The sequence below is a fragment of the Falco biarmicus genome, chromosome 2 (genome assembly GCF_023638135.1).
Source record: "Falco biarmicus isolate bFalBia1 chromosome 2, bFalBia1.pri, whole genome shotgun sequence".
Lineage (NCBI taxonomy): Eukaryota > Metazoa > Chordata > Aves > Falconiformes > Falconidae > Falco > Falco biarmicus.
Window position 1 is genome coordinate 41,666,503 of NC_079289.1, and position 25,120 is coordinate 41,691,622.

The window sequence follows — 25,120 nt, forward strand, 5'->3', positions numbered from 1 at the left end:
GCAAGCTGAGGCTACAGCCCATTCATTCTAGCAGTTGTTGAAAATATACAAATATAATGAAGTTTGATTTCTTTCATTGAACTTCTTTAGGTGTTGAATTCGTTCAGTTTGAACTTTAAATAAAAAAGATAATTTTTCTCTTCATTAGCTGGAAGTACTACGGTGACATACAGATCTTCTTTTGCAATAATCTGCATTTACCAGTATGTTTATACCAACTATCTATAAATTATTTGAGTTAGAATTGTTGTGCATCTTGTACAACTCATATGATTTATCAGTAGTTTCAATTTTACTTAGAGCATTGCAGTATTCCTTCAGCACATGCTTACAGCTGATTAGAAGAAATAATGCTCAGAAATGGGATTCATGCTACAATGTTGATGTGCCATGCCTTCTACAATAACTTGTGTTAGGCTCTCCCACAAAGGCCTGGTGTTAATCCTTATGTTAGAGGCAATCAAGCTCAGATACATATGTACTTTGTATTTCAGGGAATATGAAGAAATGTTTTCCCAAGAGACCAACATTTGAAGTCAATACTTACCCCATTGGATAATAAATTGTGTTATTCACCTCACCAAAGTTCAGTATTTCCTCAGTGGACTGATAAGATAAAAGTGATCTTGTCTAAAGTCTGAGGCGTATCAAATGTGGATATTCTTATTTCTACTAATGTTTCACAGAAGTTAATTGCAATATTCTTGGATAACTTGACAGCTGGTTATGACACAAGGAAGTAATGTTAAAATGTAGACTTTCTGTGTAACAATTTGTATAGTTTATGGTGTTAATGTATGGTGTTCATAAGTTAGTATATAAGAATATATAGGTTAGTGTAATTTCATTTTAGTGGAGCTGAATTAATGAATAGCACTTAAAGTTAAATTTTTTATCAGCACTCAATTAGACTATACATCTCATCTCACATATGCACACATGCAAAGAAACAATCATACAGGAAATACTTCTATTTTTAATTAATCTTAAAGACTGAGAGTACTGCAATGCACTGAAGTTGGAGTATAAGAAACCTAAGAAAAAGGAAATAAAGATGCAGAATTTTGTTAGAATTGATCATGAGCTGTATATGTTGTCACTTCATTAACTTAGCTAATGGTGGAAGCTATCATGTACACAAAAAGAGAAGACTTTTATAAACACATAAATAAAGGAAGTCTAGACTTTTGCTACTTCTCAAAGAATTAAAGAATATGGATGAAAATGCTGCTGTTATCCAAAGAGTCCTCCTATAGAAATGAGAAACTGTGCAACCTTTCTGTACTGTAGAAATTCTCCCTCTGTACTGACCCTGTGTGCTTTGGAAAGTCTTATTTCCAGCATGTCTGTTCCAGTCAGAAGGCACCAAAAGACTTTTTTGTTATTTAGCTGGATAAAACAAGACGAAATAATGTTTGCATGTAACCACAGCTTCCCAAACTTTTTTTTTTTACACATTTGTTTTTATTTCTGTCTTATTAGACAGGAAAATAACAACACAGAATCATCTTACTGTAAAATACCAAATTGTTCTTTAGCAAAACCAATAAAAATGCAATGCTATTTGATGGAATCAAGTAATTTAACTGTAAATCCTCATCCCATTATCCAGCTCTCTTTTAATTAAATAGGTTCCCCAAATGACTTTAAAATTAATAAATATTTTACTAGTTCTTTGCACCTACAGCCTTTGCAATCAAAGCTTGTTTCAGAAAGACAAACACTTCCTAAAAAGAACTACAGCTTAATAGTGGAATATGGCTGACATTGTATCACATACTGTGCAGCAATTTCAGTAGGGAAAAAACAGGGTTGGGAATGCAGGTAGCAAATTAGATTGATGTGTTGTCCTCGACATACTGGCATTTTCATTTCTGAGGCCTACCAAGTCCAAAATAAAACCATTTTTTATTGTTGTTCAAAATCTCTGGAGAAATGAGTTCAGGTGGTCTCAGACCAGTTTTTCATGTACAAGAGGACACATCAAAAAGCTGTCTTGTGTTGATAGTAATTCATCACTCCTGTCTCTGAAAAGCCATGGGATTACAAGCATGGAGAAAAAAAAAATACTGCTAACCACATTTTTTCCACCAACTATATCTCTCCGGCCCATTTTGTATGAATATTTGAGCAGACATGTCAAGGGAGGGAATGAAGATCATGTCTTCATGATTATCAAGGACTTTTTTTTAATTCACCCTTCGTACTCCTTGCCTCTGACTGAATCTCAATATAATGAAACGAAATCTCAAAGTATGGAAAGCAAAACAATGGAAGCTCTAACTCAAAGATGAACAAGTAGTGAAATAAAGAACACTGATGAGATGTTAAAAATGTAATCAAGCTGCATGTCACTGTGTACAGTTTAATTCTTTCAATCTCCTAAATGACCTTGGGAAAATTAGAACACCTGAAAATTTTGCATCTTCAATAAGTCTTTTCCCTCAGGTTTAACAAAGGAGGCAGAACAGAGATTACTGATATGATTATGTTCAAGTTAAAAGATTTCTCTGAGGAATATCTGTATTAAGAACACTGTTCAGTTTTTAACGGTGTCAGAGACATGCTTTTGGAAATGCCACAATGTCACACCACAATGTTCAAAATTGTTTTCAGTGGTTGTTTCTATCCTTCCTATTTTTTCAGTCCTCCAGAACCCATCTCATATCATTCCAGTGAGGGGAGGGAGTTCCATCATCATGATGGCAGGAAAAAGAAAGACCTGTGCTATTCATGTTTCCCTAAAGCTCTGTTAGTCAAAAACAGAATACAATCTAACTGACTGAAAATACTCAGCTGGATGACTACATCAGATTATTGAAAAGAAATTTGACTAGGCAGTCAATGTTTGTCAGTAGTATCTTCCTAACACTGCTAAAGTTGGGGGAGTGTGAATTTCTGCCACTTTGTATGCTTTCTTTGGGTCATACAAGAGACTAGCATAGATAGGAACAGGATAGAGCTGGTGTAAGAGGGAGGGAAGGTATAAGACAATGAAGAAAATGCTATTTTATTCAAGAACACGTTCTGTTCCATTGGAATGTCATAACCACTGTAGATGGTACAATAATTAGTCCCCATTAACTAACACTGAAATGGTTGGTTTAAATAACAATTCATTATAATATCTGTTGGAGGAAATAATAAAACAAATTTTAAAATAAAGAAAACTCTACAGCAAACCTTGTTTATTTTGACAATCGATGATGTTTAGAAACAGTGCAATTTCATTTTATATTGGACCATATGTAAAATGAAGTAATTAATAGCCTATTCACTAAATATTCTTTCCAATAACCATGATACAGGCAGACATTCTAAATCATATATTTACATGACAAAATTTGAGGTCGCTCCAATCATGTTAAATAGGAAAGAAATTAATGTTTAGTCTGCATTAACACTGGCAGAGAAAGTAGCTGTAATTTGGAGGATCTGTACCATGTGACTTTCATTTTTTAATATTTATGTATAATTTGGATGTACATCAAGAAAGAATATGAATACTCCAGTTTCTTAGTGAACTGGATATACTGTGACAATAAGAACCAGTCAAAGAATCCATTTATTGCTGTAATTTGGTAACTTAATAGAAAAATATATATATATATATATATATATATATATAAGTGTATTATATGTAAATTATTCTAGTAGAGATATTTTCAATAGATCTACTTGTATTACACTCTTATCTTTTAGACTGTTTGGATATGGTCATGAACCTGACAGACCCAGCAGTTATGTTTGCAGTTGGCTTTTATTGACAGAATTCTCAAGACAGTCACGATTTCTGAGCAATTTAACTGTGTTTGATTTTCAGAACCGACATGAAAAGCTTTTACTTTAGAGTAAAGCATTAGAGATGCGTGCAGAACACAAAATCCTGATATAACTGATGTGGCTTTTGAAAACCCACAATAGGCCTAAATCAAGCTATAACTTCAGTTGATGATAGTATAGGGATATTGACTGGTTAAATTTCAGCTTGCTGCCTTTATTGTCATTAAAATTATTCTTAAAATTAATATAATTAATTATTAACAGTATTAAGCAACGTGATCTGTACCAAAACTAAATTCTCATCTTCTGTCTCTCCTCTGACAGTCTTTCTGTTAATCTTTTCTGTGCTCTGGTTTACTTTGCAGCCCACATACAGACAACATACTATACACTGTAACTGAATCAGCAGAGAACTGCAACGCTTTGAGCAAGAAATAATAGCCAGGAGTCAGAGGGCAAAAATGGGATCTAAATTAAGTTGGCTTTGTCGCTGAAACCTGTGTGTTTGTATGACTCACCAAAAACTCTCTACCAAGCAGGTAGGAATTCTCTTACTTGCATTTGTTAAAGAAAGCACCTGGACCCTACTTGGGTTCCATTGTTCTAGTTTCTAAATAACATACATAATTTCTCAAAGAAAAAAAAAAATTATTCACAGAAAGAATATTAAAGCAAAAACTTGTCATAGATAACATTTTCTGCATGAAGTTAATAACACAGCAATAATGTGACTGGACCTGCTACATAAAAATGAACTGTTCTCAGATAGACAAATGTGCTCCCATAAATTGATGTCATTTCACCTGCGACAGTAAATAATGACTAGTGTTAACTAAATTAAGAAATATAGCTTGTTTTGCTCATTATCTGCATTTTAGCATTGCTGGACCATGAGCAATGATTTTCAAGAGGGGAAAAGAAGGTGGTGGTTTGTAGGAAAGCAAGCTTAATAGTTTCTTTTTCTCTGTCTATCAAAATATATTTGATCTTACGTTTGTGACATGATCATTCACAATAAACATAATATGCTGTTGTTGTATCAATATGCATACTGTTGCAGGGAACAAATCAGGATATTAAGAAGGTATTTTAAACTGCAAATCTCCACAGCAGAATGAGAGATGAAGATACTAGTAACAGTGGGAGGAGCAAGAATATTTTGTTAAGGAAAGAAATCTGCTCAGTAATCAGGCTTCTAATTAAAATGTACCAGCCCCTTCAGACTCTGTACACCAAGAATCCTTCATAAACAGGACATCTATCCTGGCTGTAATGCCATTTTCATTTTTAAAACATTTTTAGCTCAGTTTTCTGTAGAAAAAATAAAGTGAAATGCTTGATTTTGGATCAAGACATTGTTCAGCAGGTGCAGTGCGGTGCAGTGTAGGTTTTTTTTCCGGACTTTTCAGGATTCATTTGTACTCACGCAACATTCTCCAAGGAAAAAAGTTAGAAAGGAAAATACTATTTCATTGAACAAGATTAGTTAAAACTATGTATCACGACTATCAAAGAGAATTGATAAGAACTGTTCAGCCAAAATATCTGGCCCATAGAGAAGAACAAGCTTATGAGTCATTTGAGTAATAACTCTCTTGAGGCCTGTGGCCACACATGGGACACAATTAATGTCCAAGTGACCAGAGTCAAAATATTTCATTGTGTCCTTTGATCTTGTTCTTATAGAAAATGAAATGCCTATTGATGTATTAGCATTGCACATAAGATGGAAAAACCAGACTTTATATTTTATAAAATATAATCCTGGAAAAAAAAAAAAAGAAAAAGGGAGTGATGAAATTATGATTCTACACCATGCTACAGTGAAGTTCTGCAGTATCACAAAAATAACTAACCTTAAGAGCAGTCCATCTCAAAAAGCATGAAATTAGGCAAAAATGCTAGAAGCCCTATGTGGATGAACTAGGAGCTCCTAACGAAAGTAAAACATATGAAGGGACTATACAGAAAGCAGAAGCAGGGATGGTAAACTGACAGGAATCTAGCATGCAGAGGTGATGTTAGGAAAGCCAAAGCTCATCTGGAATTAAATCTGACAAGGGATGTCAAAGGCAAGAAAAAGGGCTTCTAAAAGCACATAACAGAATGAGTACTAGGGAAAATGTGGGCCTGCTGCTTCATGAGGCAATGGCACTGGTGACACAGGATATGCAAAGGACTTAATGTACTGAATGCTTTCTTTGCCACAGGACTAGAAAGGCTGACCTTAAGAGATCTAAGATCTCAGAGACCAGGGGGAAAAACTGGAGGAAGGAAGACTTAGGGTAGAAGAGAATCAGGTCAGGGAATACTTAAGAAAACTGGACACGCATAAATCCATGCCTCTGATGGGATGTACCCACAAGTGCTGAAGGAGTTGGCTGATGTCATTGAGAAACCACTCAAAAATCTCTGAAAGATCACAGAGGGAGATTGGGAGAAGTGCTTGAGAGCTGCAGGAAAGCAAATACCACTTCATAAAGGGCAAAGAGCCCAGAAAACTACAGGCCGGGAAAACTTATCTCATTCCCTGGGAATGTAAAGAAGCAACTAATCCTGGGAATCATTTCCAGGCACACCAAAGACAAGAAAATAATCAGAAGTAGTCTACAAGGCTTCACCTTGGTAGACTAGGGGAGGACAACGGATACTGTCTACCTTGACCTTAGTAAGGCTTTCAACATTGTATACCATAAGATCCTTGTAAAGGTGCTGATGAAGTGTGGGCTGGATGAGCAGAGAGTGAGGTGGATTGAAAACTACCTGAATAGCTGGGCCCAGAGAATGGTTGTCACTGCAACAAAGTCTAGTTGGAAACCAGTAACTAGTGCTGTACCCCAGGGTTCAATACTTAGAAGAGAATAGAATACACTATTTCAGTTGGAAGGAACTTACAAAAATTATCTAGTCCAACTACCTGACCAATTCAGGGATGACCAAGTTATGGATGTTATCAGGGATATTGTCCAAATGCCTCTTAAACACTGACAGGCTTGGGGCGTTGACCACCTCTCTAGGAAGCCTGTTCCAGTGTTTGACCACACTCCAGGTAAAGAAATGCTTCTGGATGTCAGGTCTAAACTTTCCCTGACACAGCTTTGAGTCGTTCCTATGTGTCCTATAACTAGATACCAGGGAGAAGAGCTCAGCACCTCTCTCTCCACTTCCCCTCCCCAGGAAGCTGTAGAGAGCAATGAGGTTACCCCTCAGCCTCCTTTTCTGCAAACTAGACAAGCTCAAAGTTCTTAGTCATTCCTCATAAGACATTCCTTCCAGCCCTTTCACCAGCTTTGTTGCGCTTCTCTGGATGCATTCAAGGACCTTCACATCCTTTTTAAACTGTGAGGTCCAGAACGGCACACAGTACTCAAGATGAGGCCGCACCAGTGATGAATAAAATCACCTCTTTGTGTGGTTACATTGTGTTTGATGAGCCCCAGGATGTGGTTTGTCTCTTTGGCTGCCAGGCCACTGCTGCTCATACTGAGCCTGCTGTTGACCAGCCCACCCACATCCCTTTCTGCAGGGCTGCTTTCCAGCCACTCCTGTCCTAATTTATACTTGTGCCTCACATTACTCAATTCTAGGTGTAGAATCCAGCATTTTGGTTTTTTATACTTAATCCCAATAGTCATAGCCCAGTACTCCAATTTATCTAGATCGCTCTGCCAGTCATCTTGTCCCTCAGGAGAGTCAACATCACCTTCCAGTTTGGTATCATCAGCAGACTTGCTGATGGTGCATTCAACTCCCACATCCAGATAGTCGATAAATACATTGAACAGAACTGGCCCTCGAATTGGACCCTGAGGAATATTTCTGGTGACTGGTCAGCAGCCAGAGGCAGCCCCATTAACTACAGTGATTTTAGATCTGCCCTTTAGCCAGTTCTTCACTCAGTGCACTGTGAACCCACTCATTCCACAGTTGGACAGCTTGTCCAGAAGGATGCTGTGAGGGACAGTATCAAAAGCCTTATTGAAATCCCGAAAAAATATGTTCACCTCTTTCCTGTTATCCACTGGGTGGGTGAGCTTTTCATAGAACAATATTAAATTAGTTACACAGGAATTTTGCTTTGTGAACTTCATCCAGTCCTGTTCAGCATCTTCGTTAATGATCTGGATAATGAGTCAGGGTGTACTCAGCAAGTTTGCTGATGATGCCAAACGAAGGAGTGGCTGATACACTGGAAGGTTGTTTTGCCGTTCGGAGGGACCTCAACAAGCTGGAGAAATGGGCCAACAGGAATTTTATGAAGTTCAACATGGAGAAGTGCAAAGTCCTGACCTGGGGATGAACAACCCCATGCACCAATATGTGTTGGGCGCCAAATGGCTAGGCAGCAGATTCGTAGAAAAAGCCTTTTGGGACCTGGTAAATAGCAAGTTGAACAGGAGTCAGGAGTGCGCCCTTGCCAGAAAGAAGGCTGACAGTTTCCTGGGTTGCATTAAGCAAAATATTGCCAGCAGGCTGTGGGAAGTGATCCTTATGCTCTACTCAGTGCTGCTGAGGTCACACCTGGAGTAATGTCCCAGTACGAAAGTGTCATGGACATATTGGAGAGATTCCAACAAAGGGTCACAAAGATAATGAAGTAGCTGAATCATCTCTTTTAGGAGGAAACACTGAGAGAGCTGGGACTGTTCAAACTAGAGGAGAGAAGGCTCAGGTAAAACTGGTATATAAATACCTGAAGGGAGAGTGCAAATAGGACAGAGCCAGGCTCTTCTCAGTAACACCCAGTGAGAGGAACAGAAGCAATGAACACAAACTGAAACACAAGAGGTTCCTTCTGAACATCAGAAAATGCTCTTTCACTGTGGGGGTGACTAGGGACTGACACAGGTTATCTAGGGATGTGGAGTCTTCATCCTTGGAGATATTCAAAACCCATCTGGACATGGTGCTGGGTAATTAACTCTACATGGCCATGCCTGAGCAGGAGGGTTGGACTATAAGACATTGAAACATCCCTTCCAACCTTAACTTTTTCTGTGATTTCATGAAAACCCTTTGCGGCATATTTGTATAGTGCATTAATAGGTCAGGCAAATTGATGACCTGTGAGAATAGCTTCTGCACCCTGTAAGTTTCCTATTAAAAAAGTTCTTTCTGTATTTAACTTTGGGTTATAAAACACCTTAAAACACTTGATTTACCAACATAAAACCCTGTTAGAATTGTTTCAGAGAAGTCTTGAATCTTGCCATTCTACATTGTCAAAAGACTTTAGGAACCAACAAGACCTTTTCAAAGCTAATCCATCTCTTTATAGTGAGTGAGATTAAAGAACACATGGTCTGTTCACATCTGCTTCATTCTGCGAGCAAGTATGTTGCAATCAGTAGCAGCTAAGGACAGCAGAGGAGTCATACTGAGAGGCCTGATAAATGATAGTTGTGCTAATGTCCTTGGTGGCATATATTGTATGGCCCCTGGAAGACAAATAAATGATCAACATGATTTAACTGCACAGCTGGAAATATTTTTAAAAAGTTTTAAAACATGGTTCACTGTGAAAAGAATGGTGTTGCTGAAAGTACCCCTCAGAAGTTAACCTGACCTGCTATTTGAAGCCTTTGCCTTTTGAAGAACAGAGCATGCAGAAGAGCAGGAAGTCTTTCTATAGTGCTGGCTTTTTTTGTCTCCCTATACAGTTATGACACATACAGTATAAGGTATGTAGAAGATGAGTTTTGAACTACTGGTGCATACCTTGTGGTCATATTAGCCTAGGAACCTTTCTGTGCAAAGATCAAGTGACCAGGGGCAACAGTGAAGAAAAAGGTATGAATCACCATCATCACAACCTCACCATAATTTTTAAGCTCAAAAACATTTTCTAGGAAGTCATGTTGCTCTGGCAGTCAGATAGACTAAAAGATCTAATAAGGTATGTGTTTCCATTTCAGATCTTATCAACAGGTCAGTTAAATCAGAAATTGCCTTTCAGCTTAAAAGAGCAGATCATTTCAAAAATCACACTGCTGTCAAGGTACCAGATTTACAGGTTTATTTATGGACAGCCACAGTTAAAATAATTGACCTTGTTCATTTGAATCTCTTTCTTTTCATGTGGGTGCTATTTTCACAATAAAGTAGGGGAAAAAAAGGAAAAATACAGTGGAAACAAAACACTGCTTTTAAATCTGAGACTGTCCACAGTTTCAGTTGATGCTGTTTCAAGTGAACACAAATATTGGTGCTTATACTATGTTTGACTCTTTTCTAATTTGGGTGTGTAATTGCACTTTGAAGTGTTATTTCATCACTACCTGAAAAGAGACCTTGATTTTCCTTACACGACATTTATTTTCATTTCTTATCAAATGCATTTATTAAAAGATACTTCTTGCATATTATAGAAACAAATACTAGCTGTAACAGGTCTTCTTTATATAGACAGTTTCCTGCAAACCATTTAGTTCTAACTGCCTTTCCTCTCAAATGGGCCATAGATCAGAAGCATATACCTTAATGCTTATTAGTTTGCACATTTCCAAGAGTTTGTGGTAAGTTTACTCCTACGTTATTGTCTGGTTTTCCTTGGTGTCCAGTGGTTGAAATAATGACTTGGCAATAGTTTCATTTTTGTACACTGATGAAAAATTCACACTCTACATTTTTTTTCATTGCTTGTGTGAATTCAGTAAAAACTATGTTTTCAATCTTTCTTTTCACGCTGAAATCCTAAAAAAAATACATTGCAAGGTCATAGGCAGCTGCAAAGAAAAGGTGAGACAGCTAGTGGCTATTTAGCGTATAGCTTTTAATGATCTGCTGCTCCTAAGATTTCCAGTTCACAGACTTTTACTCTTTAAAATAAGTAATTAATTGCTGAAAGTATGAATGATCTCCGTATTTTTTCCTTTTACTAATGCATATTAAATAGCTTATTTTTATTTACATAGTTCCCATACTGGTCCAGCTAATACATCTGATTTATATCTGAGATGTCATTTGTGATTACTCGTTCTGCACTAATTGGATTCCAGAGGCCTCTATTGGTCAATCACTTCTTCCATATGTCATCTTCCAAAAAGTCTTAAGTATGTGATTCCCCAGCTGGTCAGGAGAATCTAAATGCTTTTGCTAAACTGCCATATTAATGAGAAAGAAATCAAAATGTTGAAACAGGAGGTTACTTTGGTCTATTTTACAAGATACTATCACAGAGCATTTATTTTTTTATTTCTTCTATATTCTTTCTAAGGATACAAAAAAAAGGGAAAGAAATAGATTATCTAGTTTTTAATATTAGATTCATTTTAGATACAGTCAACAATGTTACTCAGTTTCTGTGTCTTGCTTTGAATATACTGTGAACATAGCTGGTATTATATATTGTATTATAGAGCCAAATAATTTTTAATATTTTTTTTTTAAATTTACACTAGTAAAATTACTAGGCTCACATTGTTTGAGTAACTTAAGGTCCCCAATGATTCAGAAGCTATTTAAGGTATATTTTATTATTCTGCAGTTTAACAAATTAACATTATTAAACTTTTGTGTGACTCCATCTTTTGAAACTCTTACCAGAAAGTCAATGTCTATTAGCATTTGTACAAATTAGGCTACTGCTGCTGTAAAGAGTAAACCATTATGAATTTTCTCATTGCTAATGCAATATGCTTGGCTTCTGGGGTATTACTATTCTTGCTTCTGTGACTGTGATCTGTCTGCTTTATGCTCACAGCAAGTCAAATTTTGAAGTCCTTGCTCTGGCATGGAATGTATTGCAGTCACTGGGAGATTTTCCAGAATCCAACTTAATGATTTATACAACAGTATTGCTTAGTTCAAAGGATTTAAATTTCTGCTCAGACACAGGTATATAGATAATATTGATCTAGTATGTGGATATTGCTTTTCTGACATTAGAATTTGATCCTGATTGTCTCCTTCTGAAACTCAGAAAATTATCTGCTATAAAGTTTACAGATATTTAAATTCCAATCTGATTAGATGGATCTTAGTGAAGCTTCCTGAATTCATCTAAGTAAGCAGACCATTATCACCATGCTAACTTGGACTTTTTAAATCAGCATATTTGAATTTTCTCCATTTAGTCAGTCACTATAGTCTAGCTCTTTTTTTGTGTTCTGATAAAACAAAAAGATGGGTGTCTTCTGGTATATCCCTTTGAAGCAAAACTAGGCTGCTCCTTAAATCTAACCATATTTGGAACAGAATTGTGCCTAACAAATCTATTACATTTTTTTTTTAGGAATGAGTGTATATGCAGATAAATTAATCTAATGTGTTTGAAAATTAAAACTGACAAAGTTTTCAGGAGGATTTTAGACATAAAGGCTTTTAAGAAGACAAAGTTGTTTAGGAATGTTACTCCTGTGGTGAAAAGATAGGAAGCAAAGGCTAAGGATAAATGACTAGCTTTCACATTGGAAATTTCACCTGAGAAATTTCTGTTGAAACTTGTGCTTTTACTTTATTCATAAATTAGGTAGGAAAAAAACCCCAACAAATGCAAAACCAGGCAATAGTGAGATAACAAAGTCTGCTGAGGATAAAAGCTTATTCACGTAGTAACAGATGAAGGGCTGCAGAACTATCTTGTGATACTAATTGACTTGATGATACAAGCAAGACATTTTTTATGCTGAGGGTTGTGAGACACTGGAACAAATTGGCCAGAACTCGTTGATGCCCCATCACTGGAATTGTGCAAAGTCAGTTTGGATGAGTCTTTGACCAACCTAATCTAGTGAAAGATGTCCTTATCCATGGCAGGGTGGTTGGACTAGGTGATCTTGAAATGTCCCTTCCAACGCAGACCATTCTATGATTTTATGATTAAGAAAGGAAATTCGGTATCAACAAAGGCAAACTACTACAGGAAGAAGTAACATTACTATATAGATTAAAAGTTACCCTGTCTTAATCTAGATTTGTATAACGGCAGTCTGTTTGTGAAGAAGTTTTTTGGATGTTTTTCATAATGAATCAGAAAAAATAAGAACAGAGAAGACATGAATTATTTCATTCTAAAGCAGATATCTAAAATGGATATGGAAAAATAATTTTTTCTTCCTCCTAAAGCAGCTTGATATTGGTTTGGTTGTTGAATATTATAATATACACTTGCATTATTGACACAAGGTTTTAAGCATATGTTAATATGTATTCAAAAGCTACCACCTCTTGGCTGAGGCATGGTACCTGATTAAGTGACCTCTGTAAGCATTTTGCAAATGCCAAGTTAGACTGATTGGTATAAATCACCTTCCCAGATTTTGTCTCAGCCGAAAAAAGGTAACTTACAACTGAAGTGCAGTGAAGTCTTAAACTATGTTAACATGTTTGCTTGCAAAGATGTGGTCATAATCTTCTTTTTAACCTCCTCTGTATAACACATCTGCTTTAGTTTATTTAATTTAAATACTTATTTTCTGTGTGATGGTATCACAAACCCCTGGAGTAGCAGTCTCTTAAAGACCAGATGGCTCAAACCAGCTGAAAACAAGAACATCTATGCAAAATATCTGCCTAAATGAAGTAACCAAGATGCCTGCAGAAAAAAAGCTTCCTTTGTTATGTTTTCTCCCTCTTACTTCATCAAGAAAACACTCAAGATGCTGATTTGTGAACAGGTCTTGCTCTAGGGCATTCATGGAAATCAGAACCTGGGCTTGAAGTTAGCCCCATTCAGAAAGGACCTCTTCTGGAGGCAAAATCAACCTTCCTGACTAGTTTTCTTAAATTCTGTAATGATAATAAGTAACATCACTGGCATCTCAAAAAATTTCATGGCTTACAAAGGCAGGTCCCATACATACAACAGGCTCTTCATTGCTGTGGCTTCAGTCAGGTAGTAAACACCAATAAAGTAACACATCATTCAAACCAAACCAAACCACTTGATAAAAGGGAACAATGATGACTGAGACTTAGTCTGAAAATGTAGTTTCCAGAGGAAAAAATAAAAAAAAATCCTTCCATTAATTTGACCTATTAACTTTAAATGCACTCCTAAAGAAAAAAAATGACCAAGGGGAAACAGCTGTTTTTACATCTATCTTCAAACACTCTTTAAAGTACTCAACAAGAGAAAATTGCCAAAATGCCAATGAAATTTAATGTAGATAAATATATCATGAGGTACACAGAAAATAAAATATTCTGATTTCATACGACAAATACTGGTCTCTGAGCTGAACGTTACCGCGTAGGAGCAAGACTGCTGAGCTATAGTCAGTTCAGTACTAGTTAGTGACCAAAAAAATTACCCAAGTCTTTGTATATGTTAGAAAACAAAGAAAGAACATAATTGTTTCACTGTATGGATTTACATGATTTATTTGAACTTTAACTACTGAATGTAATTCTGAGTAAGAACTACAGCTTGGAAAAAATATAGAAGAACTTGGAAAGAGTTCAAGAAAGGGTGGTAAGGATGGACAAAGTACGTAGCTGCTTCCTTTGGAGACATAGCTGAGTCTTCTAGACCTTCTTAAGCTGGCCGACAATTTGGACATGTGACAGAAGCCTGTAAAACTAGAGCACAAATAGGGTGAGAAGTGTTACATGAGCTGTTTTATGGGACCAAGACAGCTGCAGAGGGCAGAAGCAAGGACAACGGATCTATTCCCCCCCCCCCCCCCCCGCCCCCCCTTATGCTATGGTTTCACATACAAGTATAGCAAAACATAACAACCTGTAAATGGTTTGAAACCTTACATCAGTGATTAAGGCTCACCAATTGACCAAATGGAACAAATCATGAGCTGAGTGCTGATTTTACAACGGGAAAATTGGGATCCTGGCAGATAGCTCTTCTCTCTCTCTCTCTCTCTCCAGGTCTACACTTTTATGTAGTGTTAGTGCCTGTGTGTTAATGCTCACTAGTTTCTGCACGTACATGGCCAACACATGGTGGACCGTATCAGGATATGCATTTTTGACAAAGCTGTATAATCACCCTAGCTTCTACTTTTCAAAGCTTCTACATCAACAGCAGCTTCATTTAAATGAACTATTAACATCCCATAAAAGTCCTATATATCATCAGAAAAGATTTTCCATTGCTACTACTATGAGCTAAACAAGTTTAGAAGTGTAAATGTATCTTATTAAGTCAAGTGCTTTTAAATACTTTCCTTAACATCTTTTTTTCACTACTACAGTAAACAGAACAAACAGAACAATGGGCTAAGTGGGCCATTAGTCTAATGCAATAGAGATGTTCTTATTTCATATTAAGTTTACCTAAAACTAGACTGATGAAAAAAAAAAAAATATAATAAAAAAATTCCAGACTTCCAGACTTCCTATCTATGCCAGAACTTTGGAGAGCACCAGAGTAACTTGACCCTTTCAGCATTCATAAAGTAATAACACATTTGGCTTGACTTACATTTCCATTTAACAGATATTTCTTTCAGTTTGGATCATTAGTTTTATGTCTCCTACAGAATGTTTCCAGAATAGTGTAAATGTTTTGAGTGTACCAGGCCTCACCACATTAAAGGAAAATTAAAGACGAATGAAAAGATGAAAATTTAAATTAGACAGAGCAGTCATGTCTTGCCATCTTTTTCCTAACTGCGGCAGTGATAATGAGTAATATCATCATTGACTTCAGTTCCAGAGTTTCCTGCCTTCTTTGCCAGTGATACTAACATGCTAATTAGCAGTTTTATGTCCAACTTTTTGTTATATTCCCTTCTTTTTAATTTCTTCTTTTTTGTAAGGATCTTAATTAATGTTAAAAATGTTAACTCTTTTATATTCCAGTATTTAGTTAGTATATTAACATTTCTAAGTGAAAAAAAGTAATGCAAACTTAGCAATTCTGGAAAAAACCCACCCAAAATATTCTGAGGAAAAAGGTTGTAACTGGAACTTCTTGAAGTCTTTTTAAGGTTTTCAATGAGGTGAAAAGAGAAAAATAGTGAAAATACTTTTTATGCAAATAAAATTCCAAAACTGTCATGACTGGAAAATGAAGATATAATTGTCTTACATTTAGATCATCTATGGATGTATTTTCATTCTTGATGTGTAGATTTTATTCATTTTATTCCAGTTCAGAAATTGAAGCCCTATAAAATGGGTGTTGTGGTTAGCTGACTTTAAATAAAATTAGTAAAGTCAAAGCTGGTGAAGGGTTTAATTTCTATTGCACTGTTAGGATACCTTTTTCTGTGTATTCCAGCAATACCATGAGTGGTAGCAGAAGAACACATATTGCTTCTGGGAGCTTTCCAGGACTGAAAGCATTATGATTTCCAGAAAATTTCAGGAGAATACTCCATGCTAACATTTTAATCTCCTTAAATATTTTAGCAATATTTACTAGCTTTTTCATTGGAATGAAATTAAATAGAAAAATCTATGGAAAGCTGGGAGCTGACCAAGTCCCATGCATGAAGTAAATAATTGGTTTCAAGTTCATTTGAAGTTCTCCTAAATCATAACAAAATTAGTCTAAATTTCAGTCTGGTAAAAATAGCATAAAATATGTAGTGTTTATTCATGACTCTTGGAATTTTACTGCAAGCATCAGGCATAACTTTAGAATAGTTGATTACTAACTTCCTTTTGAAGGATGTCTTTACTTATATCTCCATTTTTGTCTGAAAAAAACACTTTGCATGAAAATACCTTCTCTGAATGTGTTAAAATAGAATCTAATACTTAACATTTTTTAACCAATTAGGTATTTTTAGGAGTTGATTCCATTGATCATTTTTACTACTGGTGTTTGGAAGCAACAGAAATTTGGCAAAAGGACCACATGAATATGTGCATCACTCAGCATTACTTCCATTAGTGTGGCTACATTGTTTGTAGTCTATACCAACATTGAAGCTGGACACATACCCTGAGTAGCATTTTGTCTAACATAAATTCTCACTATTCACTCTCACTACTTTTAACAACTGGAGAAAACAAAGAGATGAATTTTAAAGATACTTGGGCACCTTATTTCTTCTGGGGTATATAAATGGATGTTAGCATTAGAATTCACTTAAAAGGAGTGTTATAAGTGACTTTTCAAGCATGAAAGACCTCTGTGGTAGAACAGAGGCTCAGATCCAGACCTCGTATCTCCTAGGCCCATTTCCTAAATGGCAGGTTGTTCTTGCTGTATTATACTCATGGATTTAACTCTGTGGTCTTGGAAGACTAGACAGTAACCATAAGAAGTTTGTCTCCTCCAATCTCAGAAGTGATGTATCTCAATAAAGAGCAAGTTGGGCAAAAACTCCAGAAGGCTTTCAGGGATGAAGAAGCTGCTCCTGGACAAACTCAAACACAAAAGGAAGCCTGCAGTGGGTGGAAGCAAGGACAGGTAACCTGGGAGAAATACAGATAAATTGAGCAGCCATGGACAAAGTTAGGAAAGCTAAAGACCTGATAAAATTTAATCTGGCAAGGGATGTCAGTGATAAAAGGAAGACTAGAGGAAAACATGAGCCCTCTCCAGAAGGAAACAGGAGACCTGGTTACCTAGGACATGGAGAAGGCTGAGGTATTCAATGGCTTTTTTGCCTTGATCTTCACCAGCAAGTGCTCCAGCCACGCTGCGCAAGATGCAGAAGGCAAAGGCAGGGGCTGGGAGAATGAAGAACCACCCACTGTAGGAGAAGATCAGGTTCAAGACCATTAAGGAACTAGAAGGTGCACAAGTCCATAGGACCTAATGAGATGCATCCGTGGGTCCTGAGGGAACTGGCAGATGAAGTGACTAAGCCACTCTCCATCATATTTGAGCAGTTGTGGCAGAGTGGTGAAGTTTCCACTGACTGGAAAAGGGGAAACATAACCTCTGTTTTTAAAAAGGCGGGGAAAGGAGGACCCAAGGAACTACAAGCCAGTCAGTTTCACCTCTCTGTGCCTGGCAAGATCATAGAGCAGATCCTCCTGGGAACTGTGCTAAGGCACATGGAAAATAAGGAGGTGATTGGTGACAGCCAACACAACTTCACTACGGGAAAACTGTGCCTGAAAAATCTGGTGGCCTTCTACAATGGGGTTACAGTGTTGGTAAATGAAGGAAGAGCAACTGGTGTCATCTACCTGGACTTACGCAAAGCATTTGACACTGTCCTGCACTACATCCTTGTCTCTAAACTGAAGAGACATGGATTTGACAGATGGACTGCTTGGTGCATAAAGAATCACCTGGATCAAAGGGTTCCAGTCAATGGCTTGATTTTCATTCCATAAGTGGAGACCAGTGACAAGTGACATTCTTCAGGAGTCTGTACTGAGACCAGCACTGTTTAATATCTTTGTTGGTGACATGAACACTGGGATTGAGTACACCCTCAGCAAGTTGGCTTATGACACCAATCTGTGTGGCACAGTTGACATGCTGGAGGGAAAGGAATGCCATCCAGAGGGACCTTGACAGGCTTGAGAGGTGAGACCATGTGAACCTCATGATGTTCAACAAGGCCAGGTGCAAGGTCCTGCACTTGGGTCAGGGAAATCCCAAGTACAAATACAGGCTCGGCAGAGAATGGATTGAGAGCAGCCTTGAGGGAAGAACTTGGGGGTTGCTGGTGGACTAGAAGCTCAATATGGCCTGGCAGTGTGTGCTTGCCTCCCAGAAAGCCAACAGTATCCTGGGCTGCAGCAAAAGAAATATGGCCAGCAGGTCAAGGGAGGTAATTCTCCCTCTCTGCTCTGTTCTCATGAGATCCCACCTGGAGTATTGCATTCAGCTCTGGGACACCCAAAAAAAAGGAGGATGTGGACCTGTTGGAACAAGTCCAGAGCAGGGCCATAAAGATGATCGGAGGGCTGGAGCACCTCTCCTGTGAAGGCAGGCTGAGGGAGTTGGGGTTGTTCAGCCTTGAGAAGAGAAGGCTCCAGGGAGACATTATTGTGGCCTTTCAATAGATAAAGGATGCTTGTAAGAAAGGTGGGGGCAGACTTTTTAGTAGGGCCTACTGTAGCGATAGTACTAATGGTAATGATTTTAAGCTAAAAAAGTATAGATTTAGTTTAGATATTGGGAAGAAATTCTTTACTGTGAGAGTGGTGAGGCACTGGAACAAGTTGCCCAGAAAATTGTGGATGTTCCTTTCTTTTGAAGTGCTCAAGGCCAAGTTGGATGGGGCTCCTGGCCTCACTGAAGGTGTCCCTGCCCATGGCAGGGGGCTTGGAATTAAGAGATCTTTAAGGTCCATTCCAACCCAAACAATTCTATGTTTCAAAGTTATATAGATTAGATGGAATATATTAGAATATTAAGTAATAAGAAAATGATTCATAAATGGGAATAGATTTATGGTTCAGACCACCTGGGAGTTATAGTCTGCCTGACTCTGTGAGCAAAGACGTGCAACATACTCCTTGGGAATAAAATTGTTCACATGCAAATGAACATTATTCTAGTCAAGTTGTATGTCAGAGGTTATCTACTTTTAATTAACATTTATCCAGATTCAAAGAGGGTTTTGTAGTGATAATATATGTTAAGTGAGAAGAAATGAAAAACAAACCATCTATCTAGGGAAAAAATTTCATTTAGTGTTGAGGAAATGGGACTTGAAATGCCAGAAGAGATATTGGTCTCAGTGTTCGTTCTATATCCTCTGTTTGATTAGAAGTCACTAGGTAACAGAAGATACACTTAAAAAATCAAAGGGTTCTGACAGAAAAATAGGAAGGATTCCCTGGGAAAAAAAGAAGGCTTTTTAGCTTTGAAAATCTGTAATGAGTCCATAACAAGAAGAAATTCTTAAACCAGGAAATATGCTTAATACAGGTAGTAAGCAAGCTCTAAACTCGCAGATTTATCTTTAAGCTTATTCATTGTAATATACTAATAAACCTTTTGTTATGCTACCTTTAATGAATGTCCTAAGTTAGTTTCAAAGAAAAAAATGGACTTGGGTATTTGGTAAAGATGAATAATGAAGCAAAAAGGTAGCTTATTCAGTTATTAGTTAAAACACTACATAATATAAAAATATGCTTGTATGAAGTTGACAGGAAGCCTTTAAACAAAGTGTGAAAGAAATAGAATTCTAATTCTCACACATGTTCACAATACCTTGATATGTAACTTCAAGGAATCTCACAATGACTTTCTTTTCTTTGGACACAAAAAATCTCAGAGAATGTGAAGCACTTAATGATTTTTCTCTGAAATGTGTTCCAAAATTCAAAGTACAGCCCCCGAGGAAGCATATTTTTCTGACAAGCTAAAAGATATCTGGAAGGATTACGGTCAACAGGAATTCTTCAGAGGCTGTACTATCTTTTTCTCCCTGTTATTAGCTACAGTGTAATTATTAACCTGTTAACAATGTAAGTATGAAAGGAGGAAGGCAAGTCATCCAGTCTTAAAAAACAATGGAAGCAGAATCAACAAAGAAAATGAGTAATAGAGAAATGACGACAGTCGAAACAGAGAAACAGTTAAAGAAAGCAACAAGTATAAAAGAAACGAGCAGTTTAGGGCCAATCAACTACTCAAGGACAAAGATGCAAGTATACTCAGAAAAAAACCAACCTCTTCAGTGCCTATTTCATAGACTAGCTTTAGAGCAATGTAATACTGAATTATAAAGAAGTCCATTCAAATACTTCCCTGTGTCTACCTGAGCATAAAAGAAATGAAGAAGTAGCATGATCATAGAATCTATGCCAATAGTTACCTGGTGCAGAGAATAACAGAATCTGGGATTCTTTTTTTAAAGGGACAGTCATTATTCCTTTAGAAATATATTTTAAAAAGCATGTTGGCTTGTGACTCACAGCAAGCAGATATATCTCTAGTCAGTTTCCCTCTGATATTAACTCATGTATCTCAAATCTAACCTATAGGGACTGCACCTAACAATGAGAAAGCAATTGCATCCGCTTGTCAGTCTTCATTCTGTTAGAAAAGATTGCCAATTAACACCAGGTGTTTTGACGATTTTTGTGTTATAGATGCTGGTCCATTGGGATTTGGCTTCTCCTAGTGACTTGTACTTCACCTCTAGAACAGCTGCCAGATGGTGACTTTTCAGTCTCTGTCACCCTCTGCTGTTTTCAAGCTTATGACTTAGAGGTGAAAGATGCTTTATATAGTCTTCTGAACCATTGAAGTCCTCACAGTATACTAATTCTTTCTGATAATCTCATTGAATTTTATGCCCTGCTGTAGGCTATGGGAAAGAAAGAGCAGGGCATAAAATTCAATAGAAATGCAGAGAATGGTGAAAAGTGCTGCTTCCCCTTGCCCCCTGCCCCCCCCCCCCCCCCCCCCCCCCAAGTGATAAATACTTTCCATGACAATTTTATTGCAAGAAAATATATTGGTAGATTTACCTTTTCACTGAAGACTGGGAGTAGTACATTGTGTTTTGGAGTTGGATGAATTTATCTAATCAACTTGGAAAAGACCCCAGATCATGTGGAAATGGAAATAGCTGAGCATGAAATGTATAAGAACTGGAACAGAAAAGAAATTTGCTAACTGCATATGATGTGAGATAGAGATAGCAGGCCAAGGGAAATGAGTATATAAAGAAGAGAAAATGTAAAAGAAAAGTAAAAATGAAAAGAAAAACACCTGAAGACCTCTTAAGGACCTGATTTATTTGCAGCTGAATTCAGTAATAGATTTATCCAGCTTGCTGCTTTAAAGAATTTGATGGTTTAAGAAACGGATTTAATAAACAAGATGATGAAATATATGCATTAATAAGAATTTAAACACTGCAAATATTGTGAGAAAATATTTTCTTTCTATATCAGTAGTTCTCAGAACAAAAAGTGAAAAAATAATCCTTTAAAAAAGAAGTTATATCATAAAACTTTATGAATTATTTGACCATTACCAGCTAGTTTGGCAGAGATTTATCTTTCAAAATTATAGATGTTTGTATTTGAGCTAATTACTTTATACTCCCTCTACAGTCAGTGGAGTGTGATAGCTATTTTTAAGGAAATTATTCATTTCAGATTAACGCAGAAGTCTAAAATAGTTTTGGCTTACTTCATTAAAAAAATGCTTATTTCTTTGCTTTGAAGGAAGTCTGGGGTGAGTATCTCAAATACTGATGTCCATTTTCTTGAGGAAAAAGTAAACAAAATGCACACTATCATTTGTGCATTTCTAGTCACCAAGAAATAAACAGCAGACCATGCTTTGTAAAATGTGGTAACATAACTGAAACTGGAGCAAGAACAACACAATAGCTCACTAATATTGCTTGCCTTAGTATCCCAAATTGTGTACGACTCTAACAGCCATAAATATTGCAGCTTCAAGGGCTGTTTTCAGTTATACCCACAATCAAGACTGTTGGGGTTTTTTTAAATAGTTGAATCATAAGAATGTATGAAGATATTTAAAAAAGAAAGGACATAATTCTGGTAAGTACCTTACTTATTGGATGATGATGTATGATAGCAGGTACAATTTCTTAAAAGAATAAGGAACACATAAAGCTAGAAAGTAATCTCTTTGTTCCAGATACTGGCAGAGAGCCAGTAAAATTTTCCATTGATCTTCCTCCAGTTACCAAGTATAGAGATACTTGGTTTCACTGTTAAGGAGAAAATAACCTAGCTGTTAATATTGAATATAATATTAAATTTAATATTCATGTTGGATAAAAATTGCACATATTTAAAAATATGAAATGTATCATACATTCAAACAACAACAAGTAAAGCCATTAATAAATGCTCAGCTATATGTTAGAACTACTTTCAAAACATTTGGCAGATATTTTTTTTCTGTAAAGGCATTTTAGCCAAAATTGAAATATTTCATAGGGATATGCTGATTTTGTTGCAATTCTGACAGAGAAAAAAAAAAATCCAAAAAAGAAAGAAATGTCATGTTTTCCTTCTAGGATATTTCTTCTTTTGTGCTTTCTTTTCTTACTGCACTCACATCTGTGGAAAATATGGTTGCTATCAAATTAGCATTCTCCATTCCTCTTGTGAGCTTTGAGGTTTACATGTCATTTATTCCTGACTGAGAGATAAAGAATTACTGCACATAAATAATGAATTATTTGCTAAAGGTGTCTGTGTCTCCCCATCAACTCTCAGAGGATTATGACTGTTTCTATATTAGCAGATTAAGTGACCCAAAACAGTGAAACAATTGGTTTGGAGAACCCTACAACTACACTATAAGGCAGGATGTGATGGGAGCAGATTATTTTGGACTATTCCTAGCCCAGTCCTGTGATCTGAATGTTTGTTAATATTTTAACTTCTAACTTCAGAGAGTAAATTTAAAGGAAGAACAGATGCTTAGTTAATTGTTCATTTTACAACAAATCTAGCAATGATTCAAATTGTATTAATATATGAACTGTGCATTTATGTATATGTATGTGTGTTAAGAGACAAAAATGGATAGTAACACCAGAAAAAATAATGTAGAATAAGCATTGTTGTAGTCATTCCGCTGTCCCCAGAAAGCAAAATGGTGAAGTTACATGCACATATAATTTGTCATATAATAATATTGCATATATTTAACTTTTCAAAATGTTCATGTTTCTAGTTCTGCTGAAGAAGCATAGCTCTGTGTCATTCATCATCACCACTTCTTCCAATTAGTACTAAAATAGAGCTTATCAAGAAAGAATGGTAAAATTGATAAATAATTAAACATCAGATTATTTTTTTAAAATATGCAAGTCTATATTGTTTAGTTTATGCAGAGAAAGGTGAGATTTGCTTTATCTTTCACTCAAAATGATATGCTGTAGTGTTATCACATTTCTGGATCCCAGATATAATGGGGTCTTAACAGTGAAAGGAGGTGAAAGTTATGATAAGAATATGACACAAAGCTGATTTAAGTGACGACTCCTTTGCTACTTCCAAATTACAATTTTTTAAATTTATTTCTTACAGATTTTGCTATCTGCAAGAGGGATAAATTTATTTCTGAAGAAAAGATTATATCAGGGGAAATAAAGTTTTCCAAGGATCATCTCAACCCAAAACTTCTCATAAACCCAGTACTGAAAACCTGTTATTATTAAGATTATTTTTCCTATAACATTTGCCTTTTGTTGTAAGTATTTTATATCTGATTGGCAAATCTGTTGAGATTTTCAAACTTTTTCTCATTTACTGTAAAATCAGAAGCACTTATGAACATTTTTAATGTGATAACATGAGTGGTAAAGATATGGAACAAATGATGCTATTAAAATCAATGCCTAAGATAGACACCATGGAAACTTTAAAGGTCATTGTAAAGACTGATAAGTAGATAGAAAACTGGATGTTGGTGATTAGAATTTGTCACTCAAATCTTTTTTCTTCACAAGGCTAAAAGAAATGAGGGGTTCTACAAAAATATTTGTTGGTTTTAATATGTGAGGGATTAAAAAAAAAGAAAAAAACAAACATCATCTTGCCAAAAAGTCATGTTAATTATTTCAACTGTAGATAAATATGTGTGCTTATTCAGAGGTGTGTGCCTGTGTATGCATAGTTATTTATATAGTAGTTAAGGAGTCATAGATCCTTGTAATAGAAATATTTAGAAAACTGATAAATCAAACTATCTTTAAAATTTGAAACTAAATTTTAGATATTCATTAACAACACACGTTATGCTATTCAAAGCAGTAAGTTCTTAATAAGCATTTTCTAAATAAGCTCTGAGTGTACAATGCCACAGTGTTGATGCTGGGTAGTTAATGCCTACAGTGATGGTCACTAATGGCATAAGTTGTTGACGTAGAGGTGGACAAGCTTGAGAGCTTTTTAGCCAAGAAAACTGGAACCAAAGTGGGTGTGTCCTTTCCTCCTGTCATCCCAATTCAACATCTTTTATAAGAGGTCTGAGTTTCTAGGCAATTTCTAAGCCTTGACCTCCACCATGGGACTATGTGTTTTCATCTGGAGTGTGAGAATTTCCCAGGGTAGTAGGCCTTATCCTATTGCTTGGCTGTCTTTTTGTTTGCACTTGTCTGTCTGTTTTTGTTTGTTTGTTTGAACTTGCTTAGCTGATGCTTTTTTCCTTAAAGCGAAATCTTTTTTTGAATAGTGGAAAAAAGTTCTTGACTAGTAATTGACCATCAGTAAGTGGATTTTCTAGGGTCTCTGTTTTCAGTGTCTGCCAATAATTTCAAGGCTTTTGCTGTTATCTTGTGTTAACACTGTACATCGTAGCAAGAGACGTTCAGAGTCAAGCTCTGGCTCACACATTAAGTGCACTTAACAAGTTGATATCCAGGCAGACAATCCAACCAGGGTTTTGTAACATTAGCATATCTATGGCGTATCTGTAACAAAAGTTACACTGTTTTCACTGGGCCACTGAATTAATACATGCTTATATGGTTATAGTGCATTATATATATATAGTGCATTAGTGTGT

At 36.3% G+C, this 25,120-nt stretch overlaps 1 long non-coding RNA gene across 2 annotated transcripts in view; it reads left to right on the forward strand.

The window, feature by feature from the left end:
- LOC130145280 (uncharacterized) overlaps positions 1–25,120 on the forward strand; it is a 57,512-nt gene that overhangs the window by 26,236 nt on the left and 6,156 nt on the right. For both annotated transcript variants that reach the window (XR_008820466.1, XR_008820467.1), the window contains exon 3: positions 4,149–4,322. This is a non-coding gene — a long non-coding RNA (uncharacterized LOC130145280). The remainder of the gene's footprint in view (positions 1–4,148; positions 4,323–25,120) is intronic.